At 42.2% G+C, this 17,982-nt stretch overlaps 1 protein-coding gene across 1 annotated transcript in view; it reads right to left on the reverse strand.

The window, feature by feature from the left end:
• LOC137625314 (uncharacterized) overlaps positions 1-6,545 on the reverse strand; it is a 60,504-nt gene extending 53,959 nt beyond the window's left edge. The window contains exon 1 of the mRNA XM_068356147.1: positions 6,413-6,545. The gene's annotated coding sequence lies outside the window, so the exon portion shown is untranslated. The remainder of the gene's footprint in view (positions 1-6,412) is intronic.
• Between the last annotated feature and the right edge of the window lie 11,437 nt (positions 6,546-17,982).

Here is a 17,982-nt window from a genome sequence, read left to right on the forward strand (position 1 = left end):
ATCAAAACCAAAGAGAACAGCCAGTTCTGCTATCTTCTATGTAATGAAGTTAGCCGAACTGTTTGCGATTGAGATGAAGGTTAAATTCGGTAAAATCTCGTTATCTACTACTGTACAGGAAAATGACAAATTCGGAGATAATTTGTATTTTTCCTAACCATACAAACCTTAGCTATTTACAAGGGGTTTACTTTCGGCGTAGCTGAAATGATGAGCCATAAGAATTTTAACGAGGGTTAACTACCCCACCGCTAGTTAGCAAGGGGGTAGGGGGAGTGGTAGCTAGCTACCCCTACCCCCCTCACACACCGGTGAACTGCTTCACTTCACTTAGAGGTAGGACTTGCCTTGGGGGACAGGGCTGGCAAGCAAATATGTGTAAATAGCTAAGGTTTGTATGGTTAGGAATAAAACAAACTATCTCCGAAATTGTCATTTGTTCCGTAACCGAAATACAAACCATGCTATTTACATGGGGTGACTTACCCCTTAGGTAGGGAGGAAAGTCCCAGCCTTACTGGCTTTGGCTTTTACCCGGGGACTCAGAAACCGAGTGAGTAGTACGTTGAGAAAAAGAGTTCCTGCACCTCGCAAGTTCCTTGCTTCGCATGGAACGTGCAGCCTACATAAGCTTGTGTGTGGAGGGTTGAAGTGTGACTCGTCCTAGGAAGTTGACCTGAAGTCCTTTATATGGAAATCTAGGCTAGGACGTTCCCAATACCACCTCGTCAGGGTATGGGGGACGCAAACACTATTATCTTAATACTAGGAACACAAGGGAGCATGGTTTACCTGCAGAGGTCCGAGGTCAGCTATGCAGAGAACCAGGATGCTGCTTTCCCCAAGAGAGGGGAGGATGAAGAAAGAAGTAAGGGCCAGACATACTCTTTCGTTCACGCAGACTAAAACCGGGTAACAATGCCCTCATCCTTCTGCTACCTGTCCAATAAGGAGCCTGAGGTTAGACCAGCTGTTGTGCAGCCACCACAGGGCCGATAGAGAACGTATCGAGCCTCCTGTGGGTCACGTCCTGCAGGTAGTATGCTGTGAAGGTCGTTTGACGCTTCCAGACCCCAGCTTGTAGCACCTGCGTCACCGAGAAGTTTCTCTTGAAAGCCAGAGACGTAGCGATGCCTCTGACATCGTGTGCTCTGGGACGACGTGACGGAGGAGGGTCTGGATTCAAGGCGTGGTGGATGACCCTTAGGATCCAGGCAGAGATAGTGTTCTTGGTGACCCTCCTCTTTGTCCTTCCCGTGCTCACAAACAGGGCTTGCACGCAAGGACGGACTGCAGCCGTTCTCTTCAGATAACGCCTCAGACTTCTCACTGGGTATAGTAACAGATGGTCTGGGTCACTTGTTACAGAACGGAGACTCGTGACCCTGAAGGAGTCAAACCGTGGGTCCGGGACTCCAGGGTTCTGAGTCTTAGCTACATACTCAGGGACGAACCCGAACGTTACCTCCCCCCATCCCCTTGAATGGGCGACGTCGTATGAGAGACCATGAAGTTCACTGACCCGCTTGGCTGACACCAAAGCGAGCAGGAATGCCGTCTTCCAAGTCAGGTGTCGATCGGAGGCCTGGCGTAATGGTTCGAACGGAGGTCTCTTAAGAGCCCTGAGGACTCGAACCACGTTCCAAGGAGGGGGTCTCATTACTGACTGAGGGCAGGTAAGCTCGTAGCTTCGTATGAGTAAAGAAAGTTCCAGCGAGGAAGAAATATCCATTCCTTTCAGCCTGAAGGCTAAGCTTAAGGCTGAGTGAAAGCCTTTCACCGCCGAGACCGAAAGGCGCATTTCCTCCCGCAAATACACAAGAAACTCCGCTATTGCTGGAACAGTGGCATCGAGGGGAGAGATACCCCTCCCACGACACCAACCACAGAAGACTCTCCACTTCGCCTGGTAGACCCCTGCGGATGACTTACGCAAGTGTCGAGACATCCTGTCCGCAACTTGTTGCGAAAAGCCTCTCTCAACAACTCAACAAGGAGACGCTGGATAGTCTCCAGGCGTGAAGCCGAAGCGAAGCTACGGCCTTGTGGTAGATGTTGCAGTGTGGTTGCTTGAGTAGCTCATGTCGTGGGGGGAGTTCTCTCGGGAGTTCCGTCAGGAGCTGCAGAAGGTCCGGGAACCACTCTGCATGATGCCATAGCGGAGCTATTAAGGTCATTGACAGATTGACCGATAGTCTGGTCTTGTTGAGCACCCTTCTCATCAGACAGAACGGTGGAAAGGCGAAGACGTCGATGTTGTCCCACCGTTGTTGGAAGGCATCTTGCCAGAGTGCCTTGGGGTCCGGGACTGGGGAGCAGTACAGCGGAAGTTTGAAATTCAAAGCTGTCGCGAACAGGTCCACTGTCGTGGAACCCCACAAAGTCAGGACTTTGTTGTCTACTTCAGGATCCAAAGACCACTCGGTACTCACTATCTGCGAAGCTCTGCTCAGATTGTTGGCGAGTACATTTCTTTTGCCCGGAATGAAGCGAGCTGATAGTGGAATCGAGTGGACTTCGGTCCACCTCAGTATCTCTACTGCAAGATGGGATAGCTGCTGTGAGAAGGTACCTCCCTGCTTGTTGATATAAGCCACTACCGTGGTGTTGTCGCTCATCACCACCACGGAGTGGCCCGCCAGGACCTGTTGGAACTGTTGAAGGGCTAGGTAGACTGCCTTCATTTCTAGCAGGTTGATGTGGAGGCACCTTTCTGATTCTGACCATAGGCCTGAGATCCTCTGGTTCCGAACGTGGGCCCCCCACCCTTCTTTTGACGCGTCCGAGAACAACATCAAATCCGGGGGGAGGACGAGAAGATCCACTCCCTTTCGTAGGTTTTCATCGGTCAGCCACCACTGTAGGTCCGTCCGTTCTGCGGGTCCCATGGGGACCAGAGTGTCCAGGGAATCGTTGCCTTGATTCCACCGGGACTTGAGCCGCCATTGAAGGGATCTCATCCTGAGGCGGCCGTTCGGAACTAGACGGGCAAGGGAGGCTAGGTGACCAAGGAGACGTAACCAAGATTGGGCTGGAAGGGCTTCCCGTCCGAGGAAAGGTCTTGCGACTCTCCACAGCCTTGCTATCCTGTCGTCTGATGGAAAGGCTTTGTGGAGATTGGTGTCTAATATCATGCCTAGATATACCAGTCGTTGAGTTGAAAGCAGAGAAGACTTCTCGAGGTTTACCATGATCCCTAGATCTTGGCAAAGCCCCAGAAGCTTGTCTCGGTGTCGAAGAAGGGTCGACACCGAGTCTGCCAGGATCAGCCAGTCGTCCAGATAGCGGAGGAGACGGATGCCGATCCTGTGTGCCCACGAAGAAATCAGGGTGAACACCTGAGGTGCTGTGGAGAGACCGAAACACAGCACCTTAAACAGGTAGGTCTTGTTGTCTAGGCTGAATCTCAAGTACTTTCTGGAAGACGGATGGACTGGGATCTGGAAGTACGCGTCATTTAAATCCAGAATGCACATGAAGTCTTGCGGTCTCACTGCAAGTCTGACCGTGTCCGCTGTCTCCTTGCTGAACGGAGTTTGCTTGACAAACTTTTCAGAGCTGAGAGGTCGATGACAGGTCTCCAGCCTCCAGACGTCTTCTTTACAAGAGTCGACTGAAGAAGCCTGGGGAGCCGTCGACGACCTCCTGGAGAGCATCCTTCTTGAGCATGGTCTAGACTTCTGCCCGAAGGGCTAGCCCCTTTACTGACGACACTGGATTCGCTGTCAGGGGAGGAAGAGATGTTATGAACGGGACGCGATAACCTTGGCTGATCACAGAGATCGTCCAGGAATCGGCCCCGAGTTGCTGCCACCTGTCCGCGCAACTTTGTAGGCATCCCCCCACTGGTGGACTTGCAGGGGGATTGCCAATCCTAGCGTTTACGGCCTCGGCCGCTCCCCCTAGGATTCTTACCTCCCCTGGAGGACTTACCGCCTTTCTTGTCCTTGACAGGACAGGGCTGCTGTTTAGACACCTTGGCCTTCGCTGCCGGAGCCTGTCTCGGTGTCTTAGACTGACGAGGCTGCTGAGATTGTTGTTGAGGAGCTGGAGGTTTGTAGGGCCGAGATGTAAGGGCCCTTTGGAGAAGCGAATCCTGATTCGACTTCCTCCACCTCTCAGCTGTCCGTTCTACATCCTAGGGCTCAAACAAACTCTCTCCAAGGATGGAGGAGTGTCTGAGCCTGCTGACATCCACGGCTGGGACCCTCGAGTGGAACCTCTCGGTCACGACATCCCGACGTTTTAGGATCGAGTTAGCCCACATGTTCGAAACTTGGTGAGCTAAAAACTCGATGGAGCGCGTGCCCGAGAGGAGGAGAGTCTCAAGGGCCTTCCTGGTGCTCTCCTTGGACAAGTCCTCGGATCGCAACAGGATGCCAAGAGACCCCAGCCAGATGTCCAGCCACGAAGTGGCCTGCATGGCACACTTCGCAACCTTCTCCTGGCTTAGGATCTCCGTAGCCGAGAATGTCACCTGCCGGGTGGAGAGTTTCTCGAAGGAAATCCCCTAGCAAGCTCTTCCACGGAGTGGTGGAGGGGGAGAGCTAAACCGGACTCCCCCATGATCTCGAAGTACCTCCTCTGCTGAACGCGAGGAGGTGGGAGGAGGTTGTTCCCGGCAGAGGAACGGCTGGAGGAGGCTAGTACGGCGAGCTGACCCTCAACCTTGTCTCTGGCACCCGTAAGATAGGGGGGAACGACACTTGAGGCACTGCAAGCGTTGAGGAATTACATTGTGTGATTTCAGCAAAATATCAACATTGGCAGAAGAATCATAAAAATCACCATGGAATTTAGCAAATGCTTTTAGCAACGGAATACTGCAGCCGTTACAAGTATCTATAATTTCCTCCATTGTAATATACGAAAAAATAAATCTCACTCGAAATGATGGACACCTGACTAGTCCAAAGGTTACAAAGGAAAAGGGCTTCGTGGAAGAGGAATGAACAGACCACTTAAAGAGACAAAGGAAGGGGGTAGGGAAATATCAGTTGTCAACCCCCTTGTGTAAACTTTGAATACGTATCGGTTCCTGATTGGTTAACAGAAAAATAAGGGAGTCTAGAGGGTAAACATAAATGAACTGGGTAGGGAAACTAGTCCAGGGAAAGTATTTATGTGAAACTGGGGAGTGAAAAGGAAATAAAAACAATATAGGAAGGTAAAATGGAATGAATGATAAATAATATTGAAAGGAAATATAAAATGAGATGGTTTTACCATGAATGAACTGGATAGGGAAACTAGTTCAGAGGAAGAATTTATGTGAAACCGGGTAGTGAAAAGGAAATAACAAAAGAAATAAACCCAATTTAGGAAGATAAAATGGAATGAATGATAACAATATTGAATGGGAATATAAAATGAGATGATTTTAAAAGAAATAGGATAATAAAACGAGTAATAAAATGGGAAAAAGCTTCTGCGCAGGGGGGAGGGGTTTCTGCGCAGGGCGAAACTTGTATGCACGAACGAACTAACGTACGGGTGCTAATGTTAGCATGGAATGTTAACATTTGATCTACATCGGACGTTGGCAGCACTGGTTACTGTATTTTTTCATGACACAATCTTTGCAACGGCGCCTCCAAAGTTTATCCAGATATACTGTTTTGTATTTTCTTCCGATTATTATAATTTCAAGAAGGTAATGTATAGAGAAGAAAAGGCTTGTTTTACGTTTATATATCGATTCCCCAGTATGTTTTCCCCACCCAAAACCCCAAGTTCCCACTGGGGGTCCCCCATTATCGCAGGATATAGATGTATATATATTTCTGAAACTATTCATTTGCGACGGGAACGAGTGTCATTTTCAAAGGGAGCGTAATTTTTTCTATAAGAAAAACTAGTTGTTTTCCTAGGTTACATTGCCCTGTAATACACTACAATGAAACCTAAGAAAGATATCGCCCTGTCCCCAAAAACTACAGACACCCCAGATTATTCTTTTTTTCTAGGTTACATTGCCCTGTAATACAGTACAATAATACCCACTTTAACATTACTGCTTGCCAGTACATATGGAGCTTGCAGTTTTTTTGTTTTTCGCGAGCGAAGCGAGCTCACAGCAGAGCTAAAACCATTAAAAGGATGTGAAGTGAATCCTAGATAATTACGATACTTTAATTTTCACCAACTTACATGAACCATATATTTTTCCAACTGATTATCTAGTGCTTATTTAGCATTTCTGACCCTTGATGTTGCTGCAAATAACTCTTTTTAGGCAATTCCCCATCCAAAAAAATATCCCGGTTTCCCACTGGAGTTCCCCATAATTGTCTAAATATAAGAGGGTCCAAAAACTCATGAACGGGAAACTAAAGTATCATATATTTACCAAAATTAGTGATGATTTTAGTTACGATAAGTGTACAAATTGAGGCACAATCTTATTAAATACCTTTTTACATAACACCAATGTAATTATAATATAATAGATGGACCACTATGCAGAAGAGAGTTCTTGTACTTTGCAACATCAAAACAATAACAAACGAGCATACATTCCACCTCGTGGGATCAGATAAAAAAATCCCATAATTATTTTTCTACACTGTGCAATATGTCTAACACAGGGTCGGGGAGCATAGATATTTCGTATCGTATTTCTTAAATCTTGGAAATTATAGTTATAGTTTAATTGTGTCTACTTCTATATATATTCTAGATTAGTTATTAATCAATATAACATATAAATCTCGGGAATATAAGATGGTTTAATAAAAGAAGTTATCTAAATTTTCAGGATCCCACGACACCACGTAGTAAAATTAATGCTATAAGCTTATAATTTATTATTATTTTATTTGTATGACATATTAACAATCTATATAAAACTTATGTGAAGTAAAGGTTTCAATGATTTAGAAATGTTTGAGAAGCACTACTAGAGTGCATTTACAGTAGAGACTGTAGAGTCCTTTTTCCTTATTTTCTTATTTCTTGTAGTTGTACGTTTGCTCACGATATTATACCGTATAATTAAGGTCCATAAACCTTATAATTGGATATAATATTAAGAAATATTCGCACATTTCATGTATGAAGATACTATTTCCTTACTTAATTCTAATATTTCAATAATTAGTGGGGCGGTTTAGCTCGAAATTTCAAAAGGATTGTGCATTTTGTGATACAAGCATCAAATTTGGCACAAATGTACATTGATATATGGCGAACATTTTCAGATATTGAGCCACTCGGAATTCTCCCTTCATGTCTGCCATATTGGAATTCAAAATGGCCGGCATTTGAAATCTACATTTTCGATTATCTTTGGGTCTAATGCTGCTATTGACTGGATTCTGGTGTCTAAATTTGTGTTGTGGGGGGGGGGCAAGGAATCTAATGGTAACAATCTGCATCGCATATTTTGTACCAATGAGCCGCCATATTGGATTTCAAAATGGCCGTTGTTTGAAATCTACATTTTCGATTATTTTTGGGTCTAATGCTACTATTGACTCGATTCCGGTGTCCAAATGTATGTTTTGGGAGGAAAGGAATCCGATGGTTACAATCTGCATTTTGTATCTTTATAAATTAGCCAACATATTGGATTTCAAAATGGCCGCCACTTGAATTCTACATGTGCGATTACCTCTGGGTCTAATATTTTTACAGTACATGACAATATCCATTGTTCAAAATGACATACTTTATTACAGTACTCCACTTAATTCATGAGAGATGAATATTCATCATCATGTATTTTTGACAAGACAACATTTTACTCAAAGTCTGTGAAGTAAAAATTGTTTGAGTTATTGATTAGATTCTGTGTTGTTCTAGGTTTGATATGACACCTTTCATATATGATTAGTTTTCTCCATTCCTTCAATCAATAACACAAAATGATCAATTCGGAGTTACGTCTGAATATCCACAAAATAGTGTGAACATTAACACAAAACAACCTAAACTTCTCAAAACTAGCTTTCCCTGTAAAACTCTAAATAAATATCGACTTACTTCAACTACTAATTTTAAGTTTTAAAATTTTGATACATGTCTTAGGTCATGTCTTAAATATCTTAGTTAAAATTTTGTCATGCTATGGTGTAATATATAAGGTTGGGTGTGTACTGACATTCTACAATGGTCTTGTATTTGAGGCTAGGTATACATCGGTACTGAAGATATGTGTACATAAACCATCTCATGTTAACCAGTTCAGCACTGCCACAAGTAAATGAATGTTGTGGACTCATCTTCATGTGCAGTCCCCTTCACACACACACAGGGCTGTGCACTTAAGGGCAGCCTTCTTGCACTTGCAGCGTCTCACACACCATTTCTGGCACTTGCAAGACACCAGCTCAATGCAGATGTGAGCTGCCTCAGTTAGCCTGGTCCAGTATGGTGTGTATTGTCCTCCAGTCATTGACCAACCACAGTTTGTTGGTGGTGGGAGTTCTGGTGCTGGCAGCAGTATCTGACCCCACACATGTCCACCTTGATATACTGGCCTCTTGACATGTTCCTCTAAAGCTGCCTTCGTTGGAGGGATCAGCTGCACATTGTTCTTCCTTGCGAAGAATTTCCTCCTGGCCTTGTCAATGCCCGTACATTTGCTGGTTCGATCATACAACAGGATCACGAACCTCTCGATGATGCACATTGCATCATTTGGTATGTCACTTGGTGCGGAAGACAGCTGCATCAGCGCCTCAGTTAACTCTGGCAGTACTGTCCAGACTGCCCATGCAGTCTTCTTGCCATGTCTAGCAAAGCTTGACACAGTATCGCATCCATTTAGAGCGTGGAACATTGGCAGTGCACGAGCCTTCTCTGGTCCCAGTCCAGCTGCTATTTCATGTGCTGCTAGGTATCGGAAACTTTGGCCTGTTCCGAATGCCAGCCATAGGCTGTCTTCTGGTTGCAATTCCTGTACCACGGACACTGCCAGCACCACAACATCGGTGTCTACAGTCCGGATGACTATTGAATGGTGTCCGTGCTTAGCTGCGTGAGATGCATGCAGCAACATCCGACTGTCAGCCTCTTCATGGTTGCATGGGTCGAGTGAAGTCAGATCTGGTAGTAGTGGCTTGCTGAGCACTGCCTCTCCATCAGTAATGACGAGTTGCTTGTCCTCCTGGTCAAACCATTCCAAGAGAGCTGTTGAGAGAAACTTAAACAGCTCGGTCTTGGTGCTGTCCACTCGTATGAAGTTCTGCCAGTTTCCTTGTATGGATGCGGTGGCCGCCACACGTCTCCGCACACCCGGTCCCCGCATTGCACGTGTACTACCTTTCAGTGAATCAGCAAGGTAAATATCCCAGATCAGATCCAGGCGTGACACTGTTTGCAGCTTAGTAGATATATATGGAATGAAGATCTGATGTGCGTACTCTTCAAAGGTCTTTGATGCAGCCGGCTTCAGCATCTGGACGATAGCTGCTCCATCAAGCACTATACAGGTAGTGACAGGAGTATCTGTCTTAGCGTCGGAGATTTCTTCCAAACATGTGATGAGATCACTCTTGGTACCAGTGAAGAGAATTCCACCATCGGACAGTGCAGGAGGACATGCCTGGTTCTCATGACGATAGAACTCCTCAAGGTTTCCATCCCTCGTCTGGCAGCCAATGTACAGGCGTGCGAAGAGTTCACGGTCATTTTTGATTGAGGTGAGCTGTTGCTGACCTTTGCTCTGGCTTCTTGGAGTTGAAGGGCTGAATACCTTCAGCTTGTTACGAGGTATGGGGTCGTCCACTGCCTTTGTTCTGTCCAATAGACACTCTCTGGTGAAAGCCTCGAACTGCTCTTGGCCAATCTTCTTGGCATTCATCACGGTCTCCACGGCAGCAGACCTGCAATGTCCTTTGAATCCAATATGACTAGATCCTGGCTCTCCTCCTCGAATGGGTTACCCATCTCCTCTATTACACCAACGAGAGAGCAGACATCTCTCACAAATGAGGCCTGTACACTTGGAGTCTGATCATGATGGCGTGTGTCTGTTGTTTGCCGTCTACAGTATTGGTTCCCAACTGATCGTTTTCCTGGTCATTCTTGCAAGGAATTATTAAGAATGTATCACTACCACCACCCCACCACCAGAATCAAATCATTAGATCCTCAGATAATGTAAACCGTAAATTGAGAAGCGGCCATGCAATGTAAAGCACCGATTTTGAAATCCAAAGTGGCGGTCCATAGGTAAAAATATGCAATGTATTTTGTTATCATTAGAATCTTTGTCCCCTAAAACATTGGATTCCTCCCCCCCCCCCCCCCAATTCATACATTTAGACACAAGAATCAAGTCAATAGCGCTATTAAACCCAAAGGTAATCGCAAATGTATATTTTAAATGGCGGCCATTTTGAAATCCAACAAGGCGGCTCAATGCTAAAGGATACACAATGCAGATTGTTATCATTGGATTCCTTGCCCCCAAAACATACAGCTAGACACCAGAATCGAGTCAAAAGCAGCATTAGACCCACTGATAATCAAAAATGAAGATTTCATATAGCGGCCATTTTGAAATCCAATATGGCGGCTCAGGGGCAAAAAAATACGCAATGCAGATTGTAACCATTGGATTCCTTTGCCCCCAAAACCTACATTTAGGCACCAGAATCGAGTCAATCGCAATTTTAGATCCACAGACAAGCGCAAATGTAGATTTCAAATGGCAGCCATTTTGAATTCCAATATGGCGGACATGAAGGGAGAATTCCTAGTGGCTCAATATCTGAAAATGTTCGCCATATGTCAATGTACATTTGTGCCAAATTTGGTGCTTGTATCACAAAATGCACAATAGGTTAGCTATGCTGCCCCACTAAATGTGTTGTATAACCAAGAATTATTTAGTGTTATACTTACTTTACTTTAAGGGTTGCTTATCTGGGAACCCTACTCTCTATTCTCTATCAGATGCAATGTTATTCATTCCATTACTCAAAACTAGATCCAACGTATGCCCAGTTAAAGTAGTTGCACAGTCGACATTATATACCAATTGACATGATTCCAATAACTCACTAAATGCTAAAGCATCAAGACTTGATGCGTCATCCATCCAAAGATGGAAGTCTCCACTAATAACTAATTAATGTTTCTCTATGATAATCATCTCAATGAGTGCACTGAATTCTTCAAAGAAGATACTAGTATTTGTTCTCGGAGTTTTGCAGACTACCAGAATAGAGTTTTTATCTACATATTCAAAGCTTGTTACACTAGTTCTTTTTAACATTTTAAGATTTGAGTAACCTTTATGAATAAAGAGTCCAACACCCTATACCAAACCTCGCCTCTCTTGGAATGTGAAACAAGGTATGTGTGTGGGGGGGGGGGGGGCTCATTTCAGTGATTTTAGCCTTGTCAAAGTTATTTGATCATGTTTCAGATAATGCTAGTATGTGCAAGTATTTCTCATTTGTCAATTCTCGAATGTGAATAGTTTTATTACCAACAGATTGTATATTTACGTAGCCACAGTTTATGGCATCCCTAGTATCCATGACCAGAATTTTCTGTTAATCTTTTCAATTACAAGTCAAAAGCTTGGTTTGTTTAACTTTGTGTAGTTAATACATTGCGGCATTTACGAGCTGCACTCTTTAGTGGCATGTTTTTCCGAACATTTCCCGCAGACTTTATCATCGATTTTAAACTTGCAATCTTTTTCAAGATGCCCATATCTCTGACAGTGGTAGCAGGTGATCACGTGGTACCTATCACGTATGTCATAAGTACCCCCATCGCAATATAACTTTATCACCCTTATCGTAAATAGCATTTCGAACTTCAGGATCACATTTTAACACGTAGTTGGTAGTCCCCCCTGTAGCATTTTTCTTCAGTACCACACTTACCTTCTCCTCTGTGTTTTGTATTTAATCCTGGTAATGATTTCTTGGAATCAAGGCATTTACTACTTCATCTTTATCATTGTACACATTGCATGTCATTATTTTTGGTTTTAATTTTCCGACTTTTCTCGATTCAATGTCGGCAATCAATGCCTGAATTTTGTTTGCTGACTCCTCTCTGATCATTTTGTTAGGAAAGTTTACAACATCATTTCCATTTGAATTTGACCTCGTGTTAAGTATTCGAATGTCGCCTGTTCGACCTCGTGTTCTCTTTCAGTAAATTTAGTTGTTGTATTTGAGTTAATTACCAGATTTTTTTTTTCTTAAATTTGTCAGCGTATGTCGTTTTCTCTGAATTTGGGTCCATCAATGTTTGAAGTGTTGCCTTGATTGCTTCCATATTCACTTTCTCATAAGGTCTGTTGTCTGGGTGAAATTAGCTGCATGCACGCTAAGGTCCCCAACTTTGTTTTCCAATTCGGCAATTCTCGCTTCTCGTTCGCTCAAAGCCTCTTCTCTTATACTCAGATCTTCCTTCAGTTTTGATATATATAACTTGGTTGTTCTGGGTCCATCTACGTAGTGTGGGCATAACCATTTCATGTTGTTTTCTTCATTATCAGTGATGCCTGTCATTATACACACACATGCTTCTATTGCAATCAGATCCTATCCATTTTTACCGGTCTCCCTCCGTGGTTTCACACATGAGACAGACCAAATTAGGGGCATACATGATGAACTGATTCTTCTCACTTTGTTCACTTCATGAGATTAACTAATATCATTTCAAGGATATCATAAGCAAGAAACAAAAGATATAACACAGCTCAGGGCGAGTGTTGAACGGAGCTCCGCGCAAAAAAACATGTCTACACTTAGCGGCACTCACGTAAAACCAGTCACAAAGGATTTGATTTTTAATTGTGAGTCATGTTTTTTTAGCTAACACTAATACACCTGAAAAGTACGCTGATTGAAAGTTCAATATACAAAAGGCTAACATTAAGCAATGTGTCTATCTTTTCCCACAAATATACAATAAGCAAATTTTTTCTTTATCTTTTGCATGTCTGTGTAGAAATAACTATTGATGCAACCTAGAGATGTCAAGACAAGATTCCAATTTTACAGTTTATGCTTTTGAATACCAATGTGACAATTTCTCAAAATAAAGGCTAGTCAAATGATAAGTGAATCATTACAAATAGAACAGATACGTACATAGGTAATATCTTAACAGAACCCCCAAAGAGCACACTACTATGATTCTTTTACAGAATACCAGGTCAAGGTCAGAAACCTCATCTAAGAGAGTTTGTGGTATTGAAACATCTTTATTTTAATTAATAACGGAGTTCTGTTCATGGAATGTAGGTCTATCCATATTGACTCATTCACTAAAGATGCACCTTGTCATAATTTCTCGCTAGGAGCCTGACCACACACGTATAATATCTTATTTGCATTCGTCTTAAGAGGGAAACTTCTCGGTTTCATTTTATATTTAAAAAATTTCGCCAAAACGATTTTAACCAACATATTTTAAAAAACAATTACTATTGTGGCACATTCATTTGAACCCATAATAATAACCGAGATAATGAAATTCTCATTTCCACCTGCTGCTTGATATTTTCTCAAGTTCCGTTTTGATCTGCCCCATACTCGGGCTCGCTCCTTCCTGATGAGTTTGACTGAAAAGTGCAAAGGAATGGAAAGGAACGGAAAGGAAATACATAGGTTAAAGGAATGTAAAGGGATATAAAATTAGGATATAAATAGTCAATACTTAACAGAAAGTGATTGGTAGCACACCTACGATTGACATTGGCGATTTCCGGTATGGGTGATAGTGTGAATCGACTACAGTTCTAATGGTTTTTGCTCCTCTGTGGCTCACTGCGCTCGCAAAATTAACATTACATCACTACTCTTATGTTCTGGCAAATGGTACAGGTTGAGCTGCGCTCGCAAGCCCCGTAGGTCATTATTTCCGTGATATTCTCAAGAACTTCTAATGGTTTTTGCTCTGCCGTGACTCAATGCACTCGCAAAAAAAAAAAAAAAAAAAAAAAAAATCACATCATCGCTTCTATGTTCTTGCAAGTGATAGCTATATGTTGAGCTGCGTTCGCAAACCCTGAGGGTCATTATTTCAAGGATATTTTTCACTACCATATGAGTAACAAAAACCAATTTTTTGAAACTTCTAATACTTTTCGCTCCGTCGTGGCTCACTGTGTTTGCAGAAAATACATTACATCACTGCTCCTATGTTCTGGCGAGAGGTAGGCTACATGTTTAGCTGCACGCACAAACCCTGTGGGTCATTGTTTTGGGGATATTTATTCTTTACTTTCACAGTAATAGTTTTTGTTTTGAATAAACAAAAAAGAACATAACATAACTGCTCCTATGTTCTGGAAAGTGGCGCATGTTGAGCAGCTCTTGCAAACCCCGTGGGTCATTACAGTATTTCGGGGATATTTTTCTTTTTTACTTTCACATTAGGAACAATAGCTATATGGGTACTGCCTAGAAAACTTCTTAATAAGAAAACTACTTTACCCTTTCTATGCCCCTTTACACTATTCAGAAGAAATATTCCCGGGTGAGTATATAGCAGTAACTGGTTTAGTTATGAAATTAATAATAAAAATACTGCTGATTGGAAAAAAACATCCTTTTTCTAATGGATTTTTAATTGTGTTTCGTTTTTACCTCTTTTCTCCATACTTTTTCAATTCCTTCTACAATGGCAGTTCTTTGCCGTTATAAATTTGAATATTCTTATTATATTTCATCGTGGGAATGTTATTGAATAATTTATACTATAATAATAAATACAAAAATTAGATAGGGAACTTGTCGCTATAATGCATATGTAGCTAAAGCCTCGACTAAATTACACAATCGTAAAATTACCCTCAAACATGGTTTCCTGCTTCATTTCAGATTTTTGGTTATAGAAATAAAGATAAAATATAGCACTTATCCCCTAATTAAAAATTACTTTGCAACTATGGGCTGTATGTGTAGCACATGATCTCCTAAGATCAAATTCATCACTAGGGAATAAAAAAAAATATATTATATATTTAAATTAGTAACCCCTTTTTTATATTCTCTCTGTACCAAGCATAAACAAAGCCATAGAAAACGTAAACAGGTCTAACTAAGCTACAATTTACTGTAACTAGAATAATTATTCTCTCTCTCTCTCTCTCTCTCTCTCTCTCTCTCTCTCTCTCTCTCTCTCTCTCTCTCTCTCTCTCTCTCTCTCTCTCTCTCTCTCTCTCTCTCTCTCTCTCTCTCTTATAATATAGGTAAAATTATATTTACGGTCGGAACAATATTTTGAAAAGGAAAAAACAATGACACTCGTTCCCGTCGCAAATGAATAGTTTCAGAAATAAACTAATAATAGCATGGGAAGCTAACATTTGATCTACATCAGACGTTGGCAGCACTGGTTACTGTATTTTTTCATGAGACAATCTTTGCAACGGCGCCTCCAAAGTTTATTCAGATATACTGTTTTGTATTTTCCTCCGATTATTATACATTCAAGAAGTTAATGTATAGAGAAGAAAAGGCTAGTTTTACGATTATATATCGTTTCCACGGTATGTTTTCCTCACCCAAAACCCCAAGTTCCCACTGGGGGACCGCCATTATCGTAGGATATAGATGTATATATATTTCTGAAACTATTCATTTGCGACGGGAATAAGTGTCATTTTCGAAAATGTGAAGAATTTTCTTCACTCTTCTTCTTTCAATCGTATTTTTAGCTCGCTTCTACTAATACTATAGCAACCCCTCAAACGTTCTCTTCTACATCTAGTTTTCTTTAACGAATATAGGTAGAACTAATCTAAACCTAAACTTGTTGACTGGCGCACGCCATGCTCGTGACGTCACAGCGTAGATACGCACGATAGAGGGCCTTAGTGGTAACCCCGGCGTATGTTGGTTCTTTCCTTAAACTACGTGGGTCGAGATTAAATTCCTAAACTACATTTTTGATATAAATTCCATTACTGCTAAATTAATGCATCTTATATTTCTCAATACCAATTAAGGTTTGTTAATTTTAAGATGTATGCCCATCGCACCAGTCCATTGCTAATTAATCATTTAAAATATTATTTTTAGCAAGCCAGAATAGGTAGGATTGTTGTATGTATAAACTCCCTTAGAGCAGCAAGATTTCTCTAAAGTATTTAGTACAAAATCCTGCCTCCTCTGCACTCCTTGCAACAATTCATTGCCCTGTCCTGAAGTCCCGATATGGCACCCCCAATGGATTACCGCGCGCATCATGACCGTCATTGTTTGGCAAGGTGAAGCCAGGTGATCTCCTCGACCTCAGTGTCGAGCCCATTCAACTAGAAGCCGCCCTGGACGACTGACCTGCTTGGTTAGTGATCCCGTGCACCTCTGGCTCACCCCCCCCCCCTCTCTCCTAAAACTCGACTCACAAAAGATTGCTGCCGGTCGGAGAGATTGAGAAGAAGAGGACCCTGGTATACCATAGTTGTAGCCAACGAGGATTCTTGGGGTGAGCCAGGCAAGAGTGCAACGTGCCAATTAGTGCGACAACCAGGTCAACAGCTATCACGGGCATAGGACTAATCTTAAAGGAGTGCAGGTACTACACCAATGGCCATTTAGTTTTCCCCCATTTTTTCTTAGCTTAGACTAATTTTAACTTTATAGGGAACCTGGCTAATTACAATATTCGGACTGTGTGCGGTGGGATTGTGTGTAAATATTTTTCCATTATTATTTCTTGCTTGGAGACTAACACAGTCTCTGGGTCACATGGGCCACGTGTCCGACCCCATTTCAATTTTTTATTATTACAGACCACGTGTCTAACTAACTAATTTTCATCATTTTGAATTGCATTTTTATGATTCTATTTTGTCTTTGTTAAGATGTCCATTTCTTTGATGTAAATTTGTGAATAAATCAATATTAGGTTAATTAAACCTCTTTAGTATTTTTTGCTCCCTCATTTATTTAATGTTTAAACTGGGATTATTTAAAGAGTAAAACTTAAGTAAGTCTATAGGTGGTAACAGCGAGGAACTTTGCATTGATATATTTGCTTCGAAGGTAAAGATCCTTATCTTTAAACTTTTAAACTACTTTACATCACTGCTCCCATTTTGGATTTTGTCTGATTACATTAACGTAAAATAACTGTCCAGCATCTCATTGGGGTAGCTGGGACGGAGCCGGAACAGAGCCTGAGAATGAGATGACTATAGACCTGACAAAGCTAGAGTAGGCCATAAATTATTGATATTTCAATGTGTGGAGTTCTCCGGCCTCTGGACAGTAAAATTTCCCCCTTTTGTATTTAAGATTGATGGTAGTGAATTGTGACAGTAAAGTATTAGCAGGGTGTTTGTGCCCCGAGAGTAAGTGCTCATATCCTCCCCTGTTGAACTTTATGTAACTGTTATAAGGAGACTTTCCCGGACTAAGTTCCCACTCAGAACATACCATAAAAAATTCTCCACACGAGTGGTCCTTCGAACCGGATCTTTTACCTTTGACTTGTGAAGCATTAACGTAATTAATCAGCTTGATTAAGCATATAGTAACTCGCTATATCACTTACCCACACGCACACAGCCAGTTTGTCGAATGTGTAATGCCCAGACTTTAATTGGGAAGAGAAATTTGTCGTCATTATGATCATTTTGTATCGACCACGTGTTTAAGGAAAGAACTACGTAACCAGGTTAATTTGTTGCTTGAATGTTCTCTACAGAACGACTAGAATTTGTCGTAGGAACTTCACTTTGTCTCGGATCCGTTCACCTACGTGTTGTGGCGGAATCCACTTATACCAGAAAGTTCTAAGCTACTTGAACTAAGGTTTTTGTTGTTCAGACGCCCGTGTTTACTGCTCAGCTAGAGCGCCGGTGTACTCGTTCTGTCAACTAATTTTGCTAGCTAAGCATCTAATTTGTAACATTTTGTACCTTGGTCTACCTTCCTTTGTGTCGTTTACCTTCCCTAACCAACCTTAACTTTTCTAACTAACGTTCCCGTATACCTAGCACATGTCCTTGTCCTACAGAGCGAATTGGCGTAACATAATTTTAAGTCTTCT

This window comes from Palaemon carinicauda, chromosome 2, assembly GCF_036898095.1.
Source record: "Palaemon carinicauda isolate YSFRI2023 chromosome 2, ASM3689809v2, whole genome shotgun sequence".
Taxonomy (NCBI): domain Eukaryota; kingdom Metazoa; phylum Arthropoda; class Malacostraca; order Decapoda; family Palaemonidae; genus Palaemon; species Palaemon carinicauda.